General features: G+C 42.7%; 1 long non-coding RNA gene across 1 annotated transcript; it reads right to left on the minus strand.

Moving 5' to 3' along the window:
* Positions 1 to 3,406: 3,406 nt before the first annotated feature.
* LOC123134389 (uncharacterized) lies at positions 3,407 to 4,386 on the minus strand. The gene is made up of 2 exons (XR_006465630.1): positions 4,265 to 4,386; positions 3,407 to 3,727 (listed from the first exon to the last, which is right to left on the minus strand). It is a non-coding gene; the product is annotated as an uncharacterized lncRNA (long non-coding RNA).
* Between the last annotated feature and the right edge of the window lie 3,659 nt (positions 4,387 to 8,045).

An 8,045-nucleotide genomic window follows, 5' to 3' on the forward strand; every position in this document is an offset into this window, starting at 1 on the left:
TACCCTCAGCCCCGAGGGTGAACTACTCCCTCCTCGTCATGGAGAGCACCGGGATGATGAAGATGGCCACCGGTGATGGGTTCCCCCTCTGGCAGGGTGCCGGAACGGGCTCTCGAGAGGTTTTTGGTGGCTACAGAGGCTTGCGGCAGCGAAACTCCCGATCTATCTTCGTATTCGATGTTTTAGGGTACGTAGACTTATATAGGCGAAAGAAGTCGGTCGGGGGAGCCTCGAGGGGCCCTGGAGACAGGGGCGCGCCCTCCTATCTCCTGGCTTCCTCGAGCCTTCCTTGGCTTGAACTCCAAGTCTCCCGGATCATATCCTTTCCAAAAATCACGCTTCCGAAGGTTTCATTCCGTTTGGACTCCGTTTGATATTCTTTTTCTTCGAAATACTGAAACAGGCAATAAAACAACAATATGGGTTGGGCCTCCGGTTAATAGGTTAGTCCAAAAAGTAATATAAAAGTGTATAATAAAGCCCGTAATCATTCAAAACAGATAATAAAATAGCATGAATGCTTCATAAATTATAGATACGTTGGAGACGTATCAACATCCCCAAGCTTAATTCATGCTCGTCCTCGAGTAGGTAAATGATAAAAGAAATTATTTATGAAGTGTGAATGCTAGTAGGTGCACAAGTTTGATCAATGAAAATTTCAATCACCTTTTCTAGCATGATTATATGTCATAACAGTATTTCATCTCATAAAACTTCTCAAGATCAAGTAACAAGCTATTCACATGTTAAAGCATAGACCATAAACTTTCTTGAAAGCTAGCAAACTTCATTCTTAGTCAACAGACAATTACAATTCATCTTATTTTCAGGAAGGGTCTATGTCAGAGCTTTGATTTAGCAAACTCCACATACTCAACTATCATATAGTCTTCTACAATTGCTAACACTCACGCAATACTAATGGTTATGGAGTTTCAATCGGACACTAAGAAAGATAGGGGCTTATAGTGTTGCCTCCCAACGTATTCACCTTTGGGTGATGTCAACAATAATAGTTCATGCTAACTTACATCCAATTGGATATATATATCAGGATCTTTCCAACACGAGGTGCTTGCCAAAGGATAAAATGAAAAAGAGAAAGGTGAAGATCACCTTGACTCTTGCATAAAAGTAAAAGATATAAAGTAAAAGATAGGCCCTTCGCAGAGGGAAGCAGGGATTTGCAGAGGCGCTAGAGCTCAATTTTGAAATAGAGATAAATAATTTTGAGAGGTATGATCTCATAGTCAACATAACAACCAAGAGTTCCCAATATCTTCCATACTACATACATTATAGGCGGTTCCCAAACAGAATGGTAAAAGTTTTTACTCCCCCACCACCAACAAGCATCAATCCATGGCTTGCTCGAAACAACGAGTGCCTCCAACTGTCAACAGCCCTGGGGGAGTTTTGTTTAATTATTTTGATTTGCTTTGATCATTTTGGATCATGGGACTAGGCATCTCGGTTACCGACCCTTTCTCATGAGTGAGGAGCGGAGTCCACTCCTCTTGAGAATAACCCACCTAGCATGGAAGATACTCACAGCCCCTAGTCGCTACATGAGCGATTCAGGCATACAAAACAGATTATTGTTTGAAGGTTTAGAGTTTGGCACATGCAAATTTACTTGGAACGTCAGGTAAATACCGCATATAGCACTACTGGAAACAGGGAATTTGCCATCAACCAGCTCTTTGCCATGTGCCAGCTGATGGCAAAGAATGTCTTTGCCATCTGCTTATAAAAAACAGATGGCAAAGAACTGACAGACGGCAAAGAACATGGTTGCCTTCAGCCAATTCTTTGCCATCTGCTAGTGGATGGCAAAGATTCTTTGCCATCTGCCAGCAGATGGCAAAGAGGTTGGCAAATCCTGTGGCCGTCAAGCATGTAACAGCGTACCAGCCCCACCTCTTTGCCATCTACCAGCAGACGGCAAAGATTCTTTGCCATCTGCTGGCAGATGGCAAAGAGATGGGGTTATTTTTTTCCAGGTAAAAAAACTGTGGGGTTATCCCCTCCCTCTCTCTCCCCACCCATCCAGGTAAAAAAACGACCTTCGCATCCGATCCAGCCCCCGTCGATGGCGCTCTAGGCTCGCCCGCCGCCACCCTGTCGCCGGCCCCGTCGCTCCCCCGCCCTATCGCCGGCCGCGTCCCTCCCCCGCCCCGTCGCCGTCGCTCCGCCGCCCCGTCGCCGTCGCTCCCCCGCCCCGTCGCCGGCCCTCCCCCGGCCCAACTGTGGGTCAGGCCGGCCGCCGCCGGCGCCAAGCCCCCGAGAGACGCCACGACCTCCACCGAGCAGGAGCAGCAGCTCGCCTCCTCGTGGCGCGGCGCCTACGAGGAGCCGTCGCCGTCACCATCGGTGTCCTCGACGGAGGAGCAAGATCCCGCGGCGCTGCGCGTGGGGATCATCGGGTTCGGCAACTTCGGGCAGTTCATCGCCAGGGGCATCCAGCGGCAGGGCCACGCCGTGCTGGCCACCTCCAGATCCGACTACTCCGACTACTGCTCCGCCCACGGGATTCGCTTCTTCAGGTGACCAGCCATGCCAACCCACGAACCTATCTTTCTTCGATTCCGGTCCGGTTGCAACTGCAAGGGGATCGATCGATCATGCTGTGAAATGTTGGCAACAACAGAAGCTTGGAGGCGCTGTGCGAGGAGCAGCCGGACGTGCTGCTGGTTTGCAGCTCCATCCTCTCCACGGAGTCCGTCATCCGTGCCATCCCCCTCGCCAAGCTCCGCCCCGACACCATCGTCGCCGACGTGCTCTCTGTCAAGCAGTTCCCCTGCAACCTCCTCCTCGAGGTACTTACATCAGCTACAAATCTTCAACCCAAACTGCACTTACCATTGATGATCACACCAGTACCAATACCACTATTTCTTCTCGAAGTAGTAGTAGCTGTCTCTAGTTGAAATTTTGAACGGAACATCAGTCGTAACACTTTTCAGCACCTACCGCTAAACGTACTTTTCCGTGCCACACTTTTAGCAGTGACGTTGAGTTAACTAGATGATGCCCCCACGCGTTGCTGCGGGAATTGGTTGCAGCATACTTAAGTGAGACTTTTTTTGTAGGAATATGAACATTGACAATAAAATGACAATCAGAACTGAAAATTATACTACGATTTACAATACTTGATTATATTATATAGTTTAAAATATCCATTGCATATAAGTAGCATAATAGAATGCATGGTGGTTCTGTATCCATGCATGGATGTGGCAGACTCCTTTCAGCAAAACCAAATTGAATAGTTGGCTTAGCATAGTAATCAGTAAGGTGGATTGAGGGATCATTTCACATCTCTGAAGTTTTGTATATATAGTATAAGGTTGCTCTTACTTTCGTTCACGATGTGTATTGCAAGGTAGCAGTGTCAATGGAATTAAAGGCTGCCAATGTTGTCTGAATAGAAATATAGGATCCATGGAATTCCATATAAAAGGCTTATAAGCTAGAATTGACAAACCATATTCTAAATGAAAACAAAATATAAGTTAACTGTCTTCTTGACTGAAGTTCTACAATGATAAAAATTAGCTTGATGCAAGTGTAGAGAAAAAAATCTTCACCCATCAATCATATGTGGGATCCTAATCCAAGGGTAGAGAAGGTTGTCGGCCATCAGTGTTGTGTGAACTCATATTGATATATGGGAATAATATAAAACAATGCCTAGACTGCAAGGTGTACATGTTTGGTTCTGCACAAACGAATAAACCATGTTATTGCTAGAACATCGGATCATAGTATTAAGTTATCATAGTTTAAAAAAGTATTTAAGGATGAATCGTTTCTATATGATTGATAACATGTATACTTACGGTAACAATTGAAAAAAATGGCACATACACTTAATTTGTCAGAAACACACTACATACGACTAACTTTTATGCCATTCATATCTAAGACATCCACTTATGTCTTCTTTCAAGCTTGTCACTATATTGTATGACAATATAACCAAAGGGCTGATAAATAGAATATGTATTTGGAAATTAAAATCTTCATTGGTCATTCATATCGATTCAAGAGTAGAGAAGGTCGTCCGCTGTCAGTGTTGTGTGAGATTATACGTATTTGGTTAAAATATAAAAGAATGGCTATAAAGTGTTGTATACATGCAAGAATAAAGAAGCAAACCATGTTATTGCTTGAACATCCAGACTGTAGAATAGAGATAATCACAAAGCGACTATATTAAACATAAAATTCTTGACAGGGTTATCTTATATCATACGAAGTATAGTGTTAATCTTTGCAGTAGAAGCAATGCCCTGCGGTCAGAAGGTTGAACCGGAACCAAGACGCAGGTAGTTGCGACAATCCTGATGAACAACAGTGAGAGGGGAGGGGAAGGAATGAAAAAGCATCGGGCATGAATGATTAACAAAGTAGAAAGAAAAACCTGAGTGTATGATCACAGACACGCAAAACAAAGGGAGAGGATTACGTGTGCAAAGTGACAGAACTTTACTTAGTCATCAGAGCTGCATCATGGACATGGTAAGGGAAACAAATACCTTTTTGGAGCCTTGTAGGGTGGTTATTGCCCCTGATACTTAGACTATGTTTGTGACCATCAGAGTTAGGAATCTCCCTTTGCCCTTCTAATAACGACCACAAATAGCTGTAAGTCGGACTTTTGTACAAATTTCTTACTAATGCACTTATGTATTTCCTACTCCGCACAAAACGACAATTAGAAATTATAATAAGCATGATGTATTGAGATATGCATTTACCTTAATCTGATGATCCATGTAGCTACTATTTTCATGGCAACATGTAGACAACACTTTAGGCGTACATGAGTTGAAATATTATTTATATACTGACTTTGATTGTCCATGGTAGTCTTGATTCTTGAAAGAAACTGAAATAAAGAAGAAATACTCCTGGTAAAGCTGAAACATGATGGTGATACGACATATGCTTGAAGATCTGGAAGTAAACTTTAAAAGATAGAGCTACAGATACAATCTGCAGTCCTCAAGAATTGCTTGAACTGCTTGACAATCTGATCTAATCTTTTTTCCTGTTATGGTATAGTGCATGTCAGAGCTCCAACCCTCCTAGTATCATAACCATCTATGCTTCTTGTACTGATGCAGGAAATTGGATAGCGTAATTCGAAAGTAATCCAGAAGAACAAAACAATAAACATGCATCAGTGGGGATTCAAATAGTATGAACACATGCATCACTATGATATAGTGTTAATCTCAACATACAAATAAATAAACAATGCAAACAATACGAAAGTCTAGAAGACCTGCGAACGCCTAATGCGGGGTGGGGAAGTTGAGCGACGGATGCGCGACACCGAGCAGGGTTGGCCACTCCATGGGGAGCCTTCCCGGCCTTCTGTCGAGGCACCCGACACGCGACCGCATGGTAATCGCCGGGAGTGGCCAGGGTCAATGTCGGTGTAGTGGAATCCGCCGCGAGGGGCTCTTCTTCCAGGGCGGCTATTCCTATGTCGGGGAAGCCGGAGGCAGGGCGGGTAAGACCGCCTACGGATCTCATCGCAAGGAGGGACGACCGCCATCGCATATACCTTGCCAAATCGCATGCGGCCCGGGGATATATAGCAGATGGTAAGAGCAACTGAATCGATGGAGTAATTGTATAGTGGGATTTGATGGAGATTGGAGCAGATGAATAGGGAGAGGAATACGCTGCGTGGGGAATTGGTGAGGCGCTAGTCACATTAAAGTTTTTTTTAGAATCCATTGAAGTTTTTTTTAGAACGAAAGAGACGTACATGGGCAGCCCCTCTAGTCGGACCTACCAGCAATAATTGAAGCTAATTTGGCTGTTTCACTGTGTGGGTCCCATGTGTAAGCCTAAAACTAAACGCTGATGTGGCAGTGCTGGTGATGTGGATAGGCTGCATGTTGAGAGAAATACCATAGTGGGGATGAACTATTTAGGTATTATAGATACAGTTTTGGGGAAAAAATCCTATGAAACCGGGTCTCACAGGCCAACAGGTGAGACCCATCCTGATGAATGACACGTGGCAATGTCAATCTTAAAGCACTAGTCGTCAACCCGTGCAACTTGCACGGCTAGCTATTTTTCCTAAACAACAACAACAAATCATTCAGATGGTTTAGACTGTAAGTAAATGGCAACAATGTTCAGTGTGAATATCAACAAAGTATAGTTAAACCTGAATGAGGCACCCTTTCATTTTTTTTTCATGTTGACCAAGTTATTTTTAGATTCTCTATTTTGACATTTGTTGAAAATAAGGTGAGATCCACCTTTTAATTTATTGAAAGGAAAGTGAATGGCCTCTGATGGATTAGTACCCCGTTGTAGATATTTAACCTAGGATAGCTCTAAAATGACATATTTAACCTAGGATAGCTCTAAAATGACGTATACTTAGCATTTTTCCTCCAAAATGACTTAATATGCTTAGCTAGCTTAAAAATGTCATATTTAACCTAGGATAGCTCTAAAATGACCTACACTTAGCATCTTTTCCTCCAAAATGACTTAATATGCTTAGCTAGCTCTAAAATCATATAATATGCTTAAGAAATGACATATTTTAGGTCCTAAATGACTTCATATGCTTAGCTAGCTCCAAAATGACATAATAACCTTACTTAGCTTCAAAATGACCTATTCAACCTAGGCTAGCTCTAAAATGACCTATACTTAGCATTTTTTCCTCCAAAATGACTTAATATACTTAGCTAGCTCAAAAATTACATAATAAGCTTAATTAGCTCCAAAATGACCTATTTAACCTAGGATAGCTCTAAAATGACCTATACTTAGCATTTTTTCCTCCAAAATGACTTAATATGCTTAGCTAGCTTCAAAATGACCTATACTTAGAATCTTTTCCTCCAAAATTAGTTAATATGCTTAACTAGCTCTAAAATGACATAATATGCTTAAGATATAAGTTGCATCATAGTAATCTTCACATTTTAGTTGCATCATAATAATCTTCTTCTTCTAGTCTTCTTCTTCTAACTTTCTTCTTTCCTATTTTACAGATTTGCTTAATTGATCACGGAAGCTTGGGTTGATGGAGTGCTTGTATTTAGTTTTTGTTTTGACCTTGTGAAACTTGCTACCTATGGATGAAACTGTGTAATATTGATGAAACTATGTATATGTACAGATGAAACTTGCTACTATTGGTAACATGTGTTGGATACATATGTGTTCATGACTATTGGTAATATGTGTTGAATATGCTATATTGGTCATATAAATATATTTGTGTTTGATTTCTGTGAAAATGAATTGATATAAGAAAAAACAAAATTAAATGGGGCAATATAGTCACTTTGCCATCAGCTGGCAGATGGCAAAGAGCTTTGCCATCAGCTGGCAGATGGCAAAGAGGCCACGTGTCATCTACATGTAACATTTGGGCTGGCCTATTTGAGCTCTTTGCCATCTGACAGCAGATGGCAAACCTCTTTGCCATCTGCTGGCAGACAGCAAAGCATGCAGCCTTTGCCATCTGCTGGCAGATGGCAAATAGCCTGCAGCCAGCAGATGGCAAAGAGCCTGCAGCCTTTGCCATCTGCTGGTAGATGGCAAAGTATGTCGTTAGCCTTCTAACGGGGCTAACCCCGTTAAGAGGCTTTGCCATCTGCCAGTAGATGGCAAAGCCACAGGCTCTTTGCCATCAGCCAGCAGACGGCAAAGAAGCCTTTATCGGCAGGGTTTCGTACGACCTGTTTGCCATCTGTTGGCAGATGGCAAAGCCTTTGCCATCCGCCGACCATGCCTTTGCCATCTGCCATGGCAGATGGCAAAGTGCCAGATTCCAGTAGTGTAGGTAGGTATGGTGGACACTCATGGCAAAAATTGGGTTTAAGGATATTTGGAAGCACAAGTAGTATCTCTACTTGGTGCAAGGAATTTGGCTAGCATGAGGGGGAAAGGCAAGATCAACATGTTTGAATGATCCATGACAATATAATTTAACTGAGATGTGAGAAAACATAACCTATTACGTTGTCTTCCTTGTCCAACATCAA

The sequence above is a fragment of the Triticum aestivum genome, chromosome 6B (assembly GCF_018294505.1).
Source record: "Triticum aestivum cultivar Chinese Spring chromosome 6B, IWGSC CS RefSeq v2.1, whole genome shotgun sequence".
NCBI lineage: Eukaryota > Viridiplantae > Streptophyta > Magnoliopsida > Poales > Poaceae > Triticum > Triticum aestivum.